The 14,483-nt window shown below is 30.9% G+C and overlaps 1 long non-coding RNA gene across 1 annotated transcript; it reads left to right on the top strand.

Moving 5' to 3' along the window:
• The first annotated feature begins 363 nt into the window (after window positions 1-363).
• Window positions 364-6,111, top strand: LOC107855675. Its single transcript, XR_001670337.2, has 3 exons — window positions 364-651; window positions 2,801-2,892; window positions 4,934-6,111. It is a non-coding gene; the product is annotated as an uncharacterized LOC107855675 (long non-coding RNA).
• Window positions 6,112-14,483: the final 8,372 nt, after the last annotated feature.

The raw sequence follows: 14,483 nt of genomic DNA, 5'->3' as shown, positions 1-14,483 counted from the left end.
TATTTTAAAAACATATAGTAAAAAATATGATTGACTTTTGAAATTCTAATAGTGTTACATAAGTTGCGATAAAGTAAACATAAATTATTTGAAATTACATTAAAAAATACTATAGATCACAACGATTAACAACTTAAAATATTTAAAAATATATATTAGTAAAAATTTGATCGATTCTCTAAATTCTAAAATTGGGACAAAGCGAGTAACATAGATTGTTTGATAATTACGTAAAAAGTATTATAAATTATAATGATTAACAACTTCAATTATTTAAAATTTATATTAATAAAAATTTGATTCACATTTCAAATATTATTTGTATTGTATAAATTGAGATAACGAAAGGGCCCGTGCGAACACGGGCTTCAACATCTAGTATATTATATTATTTCTACTTAAGTAGTAGTGTGGGAAAAGATTGACATTGTTTCTACTTAACTAGAAGTGTGGGATTGACATGTCTGCTTGATGTCATTTTTCAGTTGATTGAGGATATTTTGGTCATTTCAGCTGATTTTTCTTTCCACTTGGAGTTAGATGTACATACGTGGCTTCCGTTCATTTTGTTCTTCACGTGGTAATACAGCCACCGCTTTGACATACATGGCTTTTATGCATTTCCATCAAATTCTTCATCCACAGCTGAAGGTAAACTCTTCATCTTTCCTTCTTTTCTTCGTTTTTGTTCTTTCAATTTTTGAGATTTGGTTTTTGTTTTCCATTTTCCCCCTTCTGCTTTAGTTTTGTTGGGATTTAGGTAAAGTTTAGTGTTTTTTTTCCTTGGCGGGGTTTTGTTTTTATGAGCTAGAAAGTACCTCCTCATACCTCACTTGTGGATCACATTGTATATATCGCTACTGTTATTGTAACGAAATCCGAACCATTACAAAAAAGTCTATTGCTACACTTTCTTTATCCCACAAAGATAAGACTAAACTCTGCGTATATCCCACCCTTCTCATACCTCACTTGTAGAATTACATCGAGTATGCTGTTGTTGTTGTTGTAATGAATTTAAGAGCTGAAATTTACTGTTTTGAAATAGTTGGTTGGGCCCCTTTTTAAGGGGTACTTTTGGCACCTGAATTGTGTTTGATGGATGAAAGCTAGCATTTCAGTGAGTTTACTAATCTCGATGTGGGCTTGCGATATCTGAGCTAAATTTATTGTCTTGAGATAGTTGGTTTAGTTTTCATGTGATTTAAATTCCCAAAATTACTATTTTTTTCTCTATTTTGAGTGCCTAAATTGTTTTTGATGTATGAACTTTAGCATTTTATAGTAAATGTCACTTATCAATTTAGGAGATGGTCATGGTGCATAGTGGTAAAGTTTGAAACGTTGGGATAGATAATTAATTTATTGATAGCACGTGTTGAGAAATGTATGGCATTGTGGAAACCTGTTGAAACATTCCCTAATAGATCGTCGATATTATGAGATTTAACCTACATTACCTCCCTGATATATGCTGAGACGTTGGTTAAAAAGTTCTATCGCCTTCTTGATTTTGGCATTTGATTAGAGTCAATATACACTTAGGACAACTGGTTAAAGATCTGCATTGTTGTTGGGCTTACTTGGTTCTTCTGCTGATTTTATTTTTAGTTTTCAATCGATCAATATTTCAGTAAAAGTTTTGTTAATTGAAATGGGTTGTACTTGCTTTTGTCTTATGGAAATGAAAATTACATGTAATCATTTTGAATAGTAGTACAACTTGAAACTTTGGACAAGACAATTTATTCATAGCGGCTTGTTGAAAAATGTATAGCATTGTGGATATCTGTAGAAAACATTCCTTAAGGAATTGCTGAAGTTAGACCAAAGAATTAGATATTCTATGCCCTAAGAGAATGCTTTGTCGTGCTTGGAACTGTCTTCAATTCTAGTGAATATTTTTCATGTGAAACTAATTTTTGGTTATAGTTTTTGGTTTAATTAGAGTTCAGTAAATTCATCAATGTTCACTAATTGGTGATCTAAAGATCTACATTGTTGTTGGGCTTGGTTATTTCTTCTGTTGGCTTTACTTTTGGCTTGCAAATAGTCGCTATTTTAGTAAGGAGTTCTGTAAATTGAAGTGGGTACATGTTATTTTCAGTTTATGACTGCCCTAATTGGGAAATGAAAGTTACATATCATGTGTTGTGGAGTTCATTAATTTATAGATAGCCCTTGTTGAGAAATGTATAGCATTGTGGATATTTGTTGAATCATTTCTTAAGGGACTACTGAAGTTAGACCAACAAATTAGACATTCCATGTCTGCAATGTGACCAGGAGTTCAAGGATGCAAGTCGTGGAAACAACCTCTTGCAAAATCCCAGGCCCCACCGCGCATAGGGAGAGCTATAGTGCACTGGGCTGCCCTTAAGCCATCTCTTAAATTGCAGAATGCGTACTGAAGTGATCTTTTTTTTTTTCTTAATGAAAGTGATGATATACAAGTAATCCATGAATTACATAATAACTACATAAAGGACAAATAATAACTCTGTTTTTAGGTCAACTACAACTTAGTGATCTTGGTACCTCAGCAGTCATCTATTGATTCACCTGAATTTTTTGGACCACACATAATTGGATTTAATATAGTGTGCGTATTTGGTTTATGTTATACAAGTGAACAATAGTAGTTTGAAAATTCAAAACTAGCTCAAAGTTTTGATGTTACTTTGTGGGATTACACTCGATGTATTGTTGTTGATATCTCCGCTTTCAGATGTAACGATGCTGCCTTAGTATAATTCATTTTTTCAACAAAATATAGTTCTGACTAGCATTATGGATTCAGACCTACCGGGCAACCATCCAATGATGAAAAGTAGTTTATTCTTGTGTGGAACATGCTGGTTGCTTCAATAGAAGAACGATACCGAGACACAGGTAAAACTATTAATATTTCTACATATTATATCGAACATTAACATATAACTATTTTGTCATTTATCTACCTTTCTTTTTCATGTCGTTAAAATATTTTGTTTATTTTTTACTACTATAAGGATATAGAGTTTGTACATGTATGGAAACTTGCAGGGACAACATGTTTGTTGCTGAACAGATTGGGTTTAGACATTGAACTTAATGGTTGAAAAAATATTTGGTAGGGGTATAAATGCAAAATAATTGGACTAATGGCATGTACTGTAGTGCTTGTGGCTTGGACAGCTTAATTTGATTGAGCCTGTCGTTATGGTACTTCGTCAAAAAATGCAAAAAATGCTATGGATAAACTTAAATAGAAGCAGATAAACTTTGAAACCACCCCAGAAAATGTAGAACAAAAACTGGGCTGATAGTGAAGATGATTTGGAATAGTTGGAAATGAATGAACTTCAGTCATTGCAGATTCATTTATTTATATCTTTACTAAGATGATCTTTACACTGATATATTAATATTTTCTGTCATTACTATATAATTCGGACTTTCGATTGCAATGCTTATATATATTAATTGACATTAGGAGTTGTCAGAACCCTTTGATGAAATTTATTGATTGGATTTGAATTCAAAATTTTCATTGTAGACCCTTTTGTCATATTAATATATAGAGATAATACTCACGAAAATACCTGACCTTTGATCGGATTTCCAGTTAAGCATACTGAACTTTGTGGGGGTCCTATTACCCCTAGACTTTTTTTTTTCATATTTTAATGGTATATATCAGTCCCCTTGGACCATTGCGTGTAATTCACGCGCATTGGGTGCGTGAAAGTGTTAAAAAATTGTTAAAAAATCTTTTTTTGGTCAAAACAGCCCTCAATTTTCTTATTTTTATAAATTGAATGATTTTTTATTTATTTTTCATTTATATATTCTCTCTTCTTTCTTCTCTCTTTTTTCTTTCTTCTTCTCTTCAATGGTGTTTCATTCCATTGCTGACTTGGAATTGAATTGAACACAATTTTATCACACACACATACCAAATAAGTTATCTTCAACACACTCAATTCAGTTACATCAATTTGACCTAATTTTAATACACACACCAAATGAGTCTTCTTCAATTCTATCAAAATAGCAAAATTAACCTATCCTTGTCACATCAACCAATCCACTATTGACGTCAGAAGAGAATTTGTCGGCACAATCTTGATAGTAATTGAAATTTTGAATTTTCAAGAAATCAGTGAAGTTGATTTTCTCAAATTATGAATTTTTTATTCTTTTTTTAAAATGATGCATTTTGAAGTTTCTTTCTAGATTGGTGATTTGGATTCTCTGAAGCAAATTCTTGCTATTTTTTCATTAAATTGAACTTGGGGAGTATCAAGATTGAAACTTTCTGAGTTTTGGGTTGTTGGATGCCAATGTTTTGATTGTAATGGTGTTGGTGGTCTGCTGCTACTACTAATTTTTTGTGGATTTTGATCATTGTATTGTTTTGGTCTGCTGCTACTGCTAATTTTTTAGAAGAACAACACCATTGTTGGATACCAATGTTTTAGTCTGCTGCTACTGTTAATTTTTTGTGGATTTTGATCATTGTTTTGGTCTGCTGCTACTGCTAATTTTGGAGAAGAACAATGGTGGTCTGCTGCTACTACTAATTTTTTGTGGATTTTAATGAATAAAAAAGGAGAAGAAAATAAGAATGGAAAATAGAGAATATTAAGAATGGAAAAGAAATTAAGTGAAAATTAATTTTAAATTAAAAAATACACGTGTCAATATGTCATTGGCGCGTGTATTACACTTTTCACTTTAAAATTGGGTATAGCGTTTTAGGGGAGTTAATTCCACTTTAAAAAAGTCTAAGGATAATAGGACCCCCGCAAAGTTCAGTATGCTCAACTGAAAATCCGATCAAAGTTCGGGTATTTTTATGAGTATTATCCTTAATATATATGTCAGTGCTTGAAAGACTTTTTTCCCTCCATATTACTATCACTTAAGGCGCTTTCTCCATCATCCATAGGTATTTTGTCAAAGAAGACGTTACTGCACACGTCCCTGAAGAAAAAGTTTGATACGGAGAGTCTAGAGCATCCACTTGGAGACATTGGGTGAAATATCAGTTGTTTTGGGGCTAGACAATACACATAGAAGCCATGGACAAGAAGAGAATGCAGAAGTTCTGGAAAGAGATGCAGCGGTACTAATTGATATTCCTAAGCAAGAGAAAGAAGATGCAAGATGATTAAACGAAGACGCCAACTTCTCTGGCGTGGAGGATAAGGTTTGTATGGAGAAGAATGACAAGGAACTTTAACAAGGCGGTACTGCATCAGATGGCTTTTCACAACTAATCACCAAAAGCAACCTACAGACACTACCAACACGGAGGAATCAGACACAGTCGAGATTCTACAGAAAAAAATACAAAATTCAGTAGGCAGAGATATTGAAATTCTTAGATTTAGAAAAAGCCATTGAACAGTCAGCAGAGCCCCAGCTATCCACTATTACCAATGATGGAAGTTCGAGTATTACTTCCAGGATGAACAAAGAGTTGGGAAAGAAAATATGGAGGAAGGTGAGGAATTGCCAGCTCATAATGATGTTGTGGTCTCTGAACCCGATAATGAAGGCAAAGAGCATAATGTGGATGTCGAACCGAGGCATGTGGAGCAGAAGTTTGAGACGCACAGTAAAGAACTAGTGGTTGGAAACTGTGACTGAGGAACCAGTTGATTGAAGTAAAGCTATGACTGCTCCAACATCAGAAGCTGCAACTACTGAGATAGAACTGTTAGGGGAAAAAAAGCTTGGTACAGGAAGGACCACAAGACATGTCCATCGACGGGTGAAGCCGTGGAAGGTAATTCCGCTGATGTTGCCCATGCTCTTGGTTCTACGCCTACTGAGGTACAAATTATGGATGCAAACGAGCTTCAAGTATGGAGGAAAGTAGACATGTCATGGTCAAACCAAGTATCCAGTGATAGTGATGCACTATCTGACAGTTTGTTAAATTCCACGAGTTTCCTGCATCTATGCACGAAGTATGTGCTATCACTATTACATTATTAAATTTAGCTTGCGCATTTATCTAAATGTACCAATTTCTCTCCTCTTTTTCTTCTAAAACTTATTTATATTATAGGTTTGGATGACACTTTCAACCTTTTCTGATTTTCCTGTTTCTTATGGACATCATCGTCTAATTTTTTTTTTAAGAATATTCATAATTATTGTCATATCATATATATTGGGCATGTGCGCACACGGGCATCCATCGTCTAGTTATATAGAAGCATTGATTTTGACATGCTTGCTTATAATTTTACTATATCATCCCGAATTAATTATTATAAGTTATTTATATTTTAAAAAATTAATAATATTTAATTCAGGATTTTACTATATCACTCCTGATTAATTATTATAAGTCATTTATGTATTAAAAAATTAATAATATTTAACTAAAATAATAAAATAAATATGTAGGACATGTTTCAGCTGCTTCAATTATTATTTTACTATATCACCCCTAATTAATGATTATAGTCATTTATGTATTTTTCTTTTACTACTATATAGATGCTCTGTGAATTTATTATATCACCCCTAATTAATTATTATAAGTTATTTATATATTAAAAAGTTATTAATATTTAGTTAAGAAAATAAAATGGAAATTTATGACTTGTCTGCTTCAGCTGTTTCAACTATGATTTTACTATATCACCCTAATTAATTATTATAAATCATTTATGTATTGAAAATTTAATAATATCCAATCCATGATTTTATTATATCGCTCATATATAAGTCATTACGTATTAAAATTAATAATATTTAATTAAAAAAGATAAAATAAATATTTATGACATGTTTGCTTTAGCGGCTTCAGCAATGATTTTACTATATCACCCCTAATAATTATTATAAGTCATTGTGTATTAATAATTAATAATATTTAATTAAAAAAATAAAATAAACATTTATGACATGCCTACTCCAGCTGCTTCAATCATAGTTTTACTGAATATCACCCCTAATTAATTATTATAAGTCACTTGAGTATTAAAAAATTAATAAAATTTAATAAAAAAGGTAAAATAGATATAAAAATGATCAATTAACTCTTGATATTTTAAATTAACTTGACGTCTTATATGAGGTTCACTTAAAAAAATTTACTGTTTTGTCACTTCTAATTAGTTGTTTTAAGTCATTTAAGACATTTATGTTTCGCTGCTTCAATCGTGATTTTACTATATTACCCCTAATTAATTATTATGATTATCTAAGCATTGTGTCACTTAAATTGAAATAAAAAAAATATTATAAATTACAATAACTAAAAAATTAAATTATTTAAAATATATAATTGGCTATCAACGATACAGAACTCTGGACAAGGAGAGTAACGTACATTATTCAAAAATTACATAAAAATAATTATAAATTACAATAGTTAACAACTTAAAATATCTAAACATAATTTAATCTATTATATATCTCAAAAAAAAATACATAAAAATACTATAAATTACAATAATTAACAACTTAAAAAATTTAAAAGATATAAAATATTTGATTGACTCTCGAAAATTATATTAGTGTCACTTAAATTGAAATAGAAGAAAAGTATTATAAATCACAATAATTAAAAACTTAAATTATTTTTAAAATATAATTCACTATCAATGCCACAAAAGTTTGGATAAGAAAAGTAACGTATATTATTTGAAAATTACATTAAAAATATTATAAATTAAAATAGTTAACAACTTAAATTATCTAAATACATGTTAAAAATATGATTGGTTATCTAAATTCTATGTGTGTCACATAAATTGAGACAAAAAATAACATATATTGAATCCGAACTATATCCCAGATGAATCTTAGAATGTATATGCAATCCTTTTAAAAAAAAAAAAATTATTTAAATATATCAAAAAGACAAATTCTAATACAGAACACTAAACAGTTTATAAGCAATAATGATAGCATAAATAATACCAATATTATTAATTCAAGCATTATTAATGCAAACATTACTAATACTTTCTATTCAAAATTATTTTTATATACTCTAACAGACGACTCCTAAGTTTCAATGGAAGGGACATATACAAAAGCAAAGTTCGATAAAACATTTACATAAGTATGTTTTATCGTGTTCTCAAAGTTAAATAACTTAAATTGATATGACAGATGGTAACTTATAATTTTTATATATATATAATTTTTGAAAAACCTAAAATTTAAATTTAAAATATTAATTTAATTTAACTTCAAAGAACAAGTTGACAAAGAGAAGGAAAAATGAAAGTAAAGGATGTTTGTGTCGGCTTAGTAGGGGAATACGATGTAATTTTGGATTATTAATTGCAACCCACATGTGATGTAATATGCAATGATTAGATAACCCTTTATATTTTTCAATAATTATTTTTTATTTTTATACAACAAGTGTCAAGTCTTATATATTAATTCTAATCTCATATTTTATACTTAATATAGCAAATCTCAGCCACATGATTAAAGATCTAAACTTTAAATGCATTGAATTTTTTAATTTATATGAATAAGTTATACATAATTATCTTGCAAGATAATTTGGCCCCTTGAAAATATTATCAAGTAGTTAATATATTTTGTGTATTTATTTTTTATAATTCATAATTCGAATTAACATCAATCTACTTATTATACATAATCAAAATATCTTAACGATGGGCTCGTGCTGATACGGGTCATGCTCCTCTAGTATTATAGAAGAGGGACCTTCAACATGTTTGCTTGCAGGCATTAAAATCAATTTTGAGGGCATTTTAGTCTTTTCACAAGAAAAAGTTTCTTAAAGAATTTGTCTTTTGTGCTATGTTAGTTGTACTTTATTAATAACTTTAAAAAATACCCACAATCTTTCATTTAATTACAGACCATGCCCTTAAAAAGGTCTAACTTGTTCTATTTATTTATAAGATTGCCCTCAACTTTGCATAGATTTAATTTAAATTATTTAAATTTAGTAATTTAATAATATAATAGTTTTATCTTAATTAATTGCAACTAAACATTTAAAGTAAATCAATTTTATTATTTTAATTGACTTTTATATTCAAAATTAATTTTTTTTACTTAATTATTTATGTAAATTTAAATTTAAAAATTAATTTTTTATTATATGAAAATACTAATATTTAAACTTAACTTTAAATTTTTAAAGTACAAAATTAATAAATTTAATCTAATAAAATAAATTCTTAATGAATATTTCTTTAAGATTTGTGTTGGGTCAATATGTATCAAGTAAAACAGAAATAAAGAAAAATATAAAATAAAATTTTATTATTGTGAGAGAGAAACATAAAACACTATCCAATAATGTTTAATAATATCATATTTTGTAAATGCAAAATATAGCATCTTAAATTTAAGTAATTTAATAATATAATAATTTTATCTTAATTAATTACAACTAAATATTTAAAGTAAATCAATTTTATTATTTTAATTAACTTTTATATTCAAAGTTAATTTTTTTTTTTTATTTATTTTAGTAAATTTAAATTGTAAAATTATTTTTTTTATATATAGAACTACAAATATTTAAACTTAACTTTAAATTTTTAAATTACAAAATTAATAAATTTAATTTAATAAAATAAATTTCTAATGAATATTTTCTTAAGATCATAAGCTGAGAAATAAAGAGATCGCATTGGTCAAGGTTCTACAGAGATATCAATCAGTTGAGGGAGATACTTGGGGAATATATACAAATATAATGACCAAGTTCCCCCATCTTTTCTCTTCGAACTTTGTCCCAACTTGAGGTAATAGTTTTCTCTTAACTAATTATTTCTATCTCAAGCCACCCAACTATTTTCATGTCATAACATGCATTCATGAGTTTAGTTTAGGTATCAGTTATAGATTCTGTTATCAAGTCATTGTTTAGTGTGGGAATTATAGTTTTCCCCCAATACTTCAGCTTAGTTAGTTTTTATTCACGGACAAATGACCCCAAGTAGGTAATAGTATAATACCTCAAAAATTCAAGTCAATATTAGAATAATGCTTTAATTTCATATAAAATCAAACATCATGTTTTGGTAGTTTGATAAGTTATTTAGACATATATTAAGGCCTCAAATAAATTCTAGCTTATAGACAAGTCAAATTTTTCCTTACTAATTGAATACTTGTGAATGATATTGCTATAGTCAGCTTCAAATGAGCACAACTTTTTAATTACTAAGACTTTTTGAGATCACGACACACCAAAACATATATAATTGAATTAGCTTTCCAACGCTATAATTTTCTACTTAATCCGATATTTGAGAAAGAAGTTATGGCCAATTGACTGAAGCACTGTCCAAGCTGTAGTGACTAAGAATCGTAGGTAGACCCTATGAGTCGTCAGAAGGAATTGTCGTCACGGAAGTGGGGGACCAAATTTCGGTCCTTTGGCTATGACTCAAGATATAACTCATATCCAGACCCTACGAGTTGTAGTCTAAGTCGTGGGGACTACTTCCAAGAGTTTTCTGGACGATTTTGGAAGGGTTTGGTATTTTCTCACCATCTTAACACTAAAACTACGTCGTTTAAGCATTCCAATGTCTGAATCATTACTCTAAAACACCCTTAAGTCCCTCATTCCTCAAAATTCATTCAACACTTAGAAAATTTAGAGAGAGAAAGACAATTTTCCTCTCCAAGCAAGACATAGGGCTTTTCAACTTCCGTCTTCAAAGCCAAAGATTTCTTCAAGGTTATAAACCTCAGGTATGTGGGATTTCATCAATGGGTTTTCTTCCATATATTGATTTCAAAAGATAACTCAATTTCTCAATTTTAATTCACCCTTTAAGTTTAGGGTTCCATGGAAAGCATAAATTTCTTAAGTTTTCAGTTTATTTATTTAACTAAACCATGAATATATGTTTTCCCAAAAATTTGAGCATCTTCCCATACTTAAAATTATAAAAGTCACTACACTGATAAATTCTAGGTTTTTGGGCTTGAGTTATGAAATTTCTTATTATGTTCAGATTTTAATATTGCCATATTTAGTTGCTTCTTCATAGATGGTGGACTATGAACACCCAATGACCTAGGATTTCATGCATACACTTACGAATGTTATATCCTCAAGCTTACATGTTATTAAGTACTTTCATATTATGCATTCATTATTGATTTTAGATATTGTTATTATTGAGCATTTTTAGTTATCAGTGTCATTTAGTTGGGAAGAGTACTTAGCACTGACTGAATGCAGGGATGGAGTCTCACCCTCAGTTAGGTTGAGACCTTTAGTAGAAGTCCCTAAATTCCAAAATGATTGCACTACCATAGGTTATAAAGGGTCACCAATCAAACTAGGACTGACACCTTAGTCCTTTAGGACATCAATTTAGTCGATACACGTTAGCCAATGTTCGTACCCTTGGCAAGATACCTAACACCCATCCAATTGGGGTTACAGTTTGGACCTCGCTTAGCTAAGATTGGGGTTTGTCAATTAATGATAGCTCCCACAGTCCACAATTCATAGTTCAGCATTAGAGTTTTGCATTACCTTGTATTCAGTTATTCTGCTTATCATACAGTACATGTTTATTACCTAGTTTTGCATCAGTTTACCATGTCACATGCATCATGTTCAACCTATATCAGTTATTTACCATCTCACATACTCAATACATTCAAAGTACTGATTGCATACTTTCTTTACGCTATATTTTCTTATAATATAAGTTCTAGTCACTCAGCATCCAGATCGCACTTAGTATGATTTCGTAGCATATCAACAACAATGTTTGGTGGGTCCTCATTGTTTAAGGACTAGTTATAAACATTTATTTTTAGTATTTTTCTAGTTTCAAATAGTTGGATTTAGTTGGGGGCTTCTCCCAACAACTCATATGATTTAAAGGCTTTCAAACAGATAGTTATGTTTTCAACATGTTGATTATGTCAGATAATCTTAGTTTTGATATCCAGTACTGATTTTGATTATAATATAACCAGGTAATTTAAGTTTAGTTTCCATTCAGTATCTCATTATTTTTTTTGTATTCCTAATTGCTAACCAGACCATGGGTTAGCTTGGGGTCACTTGTGACTCTGAGCATCATGTTACGACTAGAGGGCAGTCTTGAGTCTTGACACAAGGATGCAAGAACACAGGAAACTCCTAAAATAGGATATGATACATTTGCCTTGAGGTTCACAAACATGAGACCACATATGTGGAAAAGTTCATCATATGCAATCAAGTAGTAAAGAAATGTGTTACTTAAATGAACTTTATCCAAGGTGTACCCACATATAGAATTATCATTTGATACACAAGAATTAAGGCTTTGATCAAGAATGGGGTCACACAAGAATGAAGGGGTCATTGGAGAACAAACACCCCTTTTATTTTGACCACTAACCCTTGCAATAGACGTACTATCATCTTCTAAGAAATGGGTCTCATCCACAAAATGTGTGTCATCATACCATAGATTATTCTCAATAACCTAGTAGCCTTCAAGAAGGGCTACGTTCATGCCAAGAAACACTACTATAAATTTGACCATCATTAGTCATGTTAACCTCAGACAAGGGATTATACTTAGAAACACATTACACGTAAAATCCTCATGAGAAGAACAAGGAATGGAACATAATTCAAGGATTCATCATTTAGTTGCAATGACTTCACAATTATTACTCTTTTTAGGATTAAAAAAATTATTCCTTCTCTAGCAAAATTCCTTTCTTATATTGAAGTTATTGCTTGATAACCGCAATTACCCCCAATGAATAAATAGTAAGGGTATATATAGGGGGATTTTGGTATAAAAAAATGTGAGATTATGACATGACCCAAACCAGGGCCTTGTCGTAATGGGCATCCCAATTCCAACAAGGACTAAAGACTACCCCAGATACCCAACCCAACCTCCAAACACATACCCAGAGCTAGATAAACCCCGAACATATAACAAGATGGTGTTATGTACCACACAAGACTTTGGGATAGGTCCATGACTAGGACAACTCAAACAAGTCAAACCATCTAATACCAAACCAACAACTATAACATAAACCAATCCTTAACCATTCTCTAACATAAAAAGATAGAACAATCATAAATCAAACACAGTCAACGGTATTAGCCATAATACCAATACCAATGACAAGGCTGACACCAATGCTGACACTGCTCATACCAACCCAAAATAGTCTCACAAAATATCTATTCGAAAGTAAAATAGAATCTAGTCGGGACATGCCCCCAATCATAGCCAAAACCAAAGTCTAAGAAATAACCAAAGTATGATGACAAGGCCATAATATGAAATGGAGCCTTTTGGAGTATGGAAGCTCACCACTTCAATCTAACCCTAAGATGTTTTTGAATTCTATCACTGAGTAAGAGGAGAAGTATGGCTGCTTCCTGTATCATTTGGGGATACAGTGCCCAAAGATGGGTTAGCGGGTAAATGCTAGCATGCACTCAGGATAAGGGTAAAATAATGACAACATTTTAAATCAAGTAACTAACCATATGAATTCACATCCATATATATATATATATATATATATATATATATATATATATAATTCATGATGGGAAAGAAAATCCGGTTTAGCATGCATTTAAAAACCATTAACGTGGGTTTGTGTAACTTAATCATCCTAGAACCACCCATGGGCAAAATGGGTCAAGTGTTACCACCTAAACCTAATTGCGTGTAGCCGTACATACTGGAGATATCATAGAGGCAGGGGATTCCCGTGTACCCTTCACCCTCCATGATACCTATATACAATTTTAACTTAAGGGATTTCTGTGTACCCCACAAGTACATGGTCTCCATTACCAATCCTCATGTCGGCAAACATGCGTTTCCAGTGTCCGTCCATTGGACTCACACCTTCATGGTTAGATATCACAACCTACCATTATTGCCCAATTAAAACTATTAGCATACAGCCAAACCACCATTTCCATATATTATTAACCAAGTCTATAATTAGTGGTATCGTAATACCGACTATAGCTTGCAATCAATGTCCTTAGCCAATCACTTAGAGGATTCCTATGTACCCCGTAGGTTCCATTATTAGATTAACTTGGGGATTCTCGTGTACCCCACAAGGTTTATAAATCAAAGCCATGGCCACCAAGGCCTTACCGTTTAGCCATGGGGCTAGTTGTGTGAAAGGTGAATCAGTAGGCTTGAAACAGTGTATAGAAGAATTGATATTTATTGATTCAAAATTTAGTATGATAATGTGGGTGTGATTTAGAGATATGATATTAGTAGGCTATTAAATACGTTAGTGTGGTTTCTTAAAGGTTTGACGATATCCATGTTAAGTGTTGGAATCTAAGTTTGAATATCTGAAGATTGAGCTAATAAAAAGTAGAGTTAAAGTACTAGATGGTGTGAACTCATGGTATGGTGATGCCTTTGGAAATTCTAAGTTAGTTAGTGTTTAAGTTATTATGTAATGACTATTGAGGCTATGCAAAGTTAAGAGTTGTATCTTAGAAG

The sequence above is a fragment of the Capsicum annuum genome, chromosome 3 (genome assembly GCF_002878395.1).
Source record: "Capsicum annuum cultivar UCD-10X-F1 chromosome 3, UCD10Xv1.1, whole genome shotgun sequence".
Classification (NCBI taxonomy): Eukaryota; Viridiplantae; Streptophyta; class Magnoliopsida; order Solanales; family Solanaceae; genus Capsicum; species Capsicum annuum.
The sequence above is the reverse complement of the archived record's forward strand: the minus strand, read 5'-3'. Positions and strand labels throughout refer to the sequence as shown.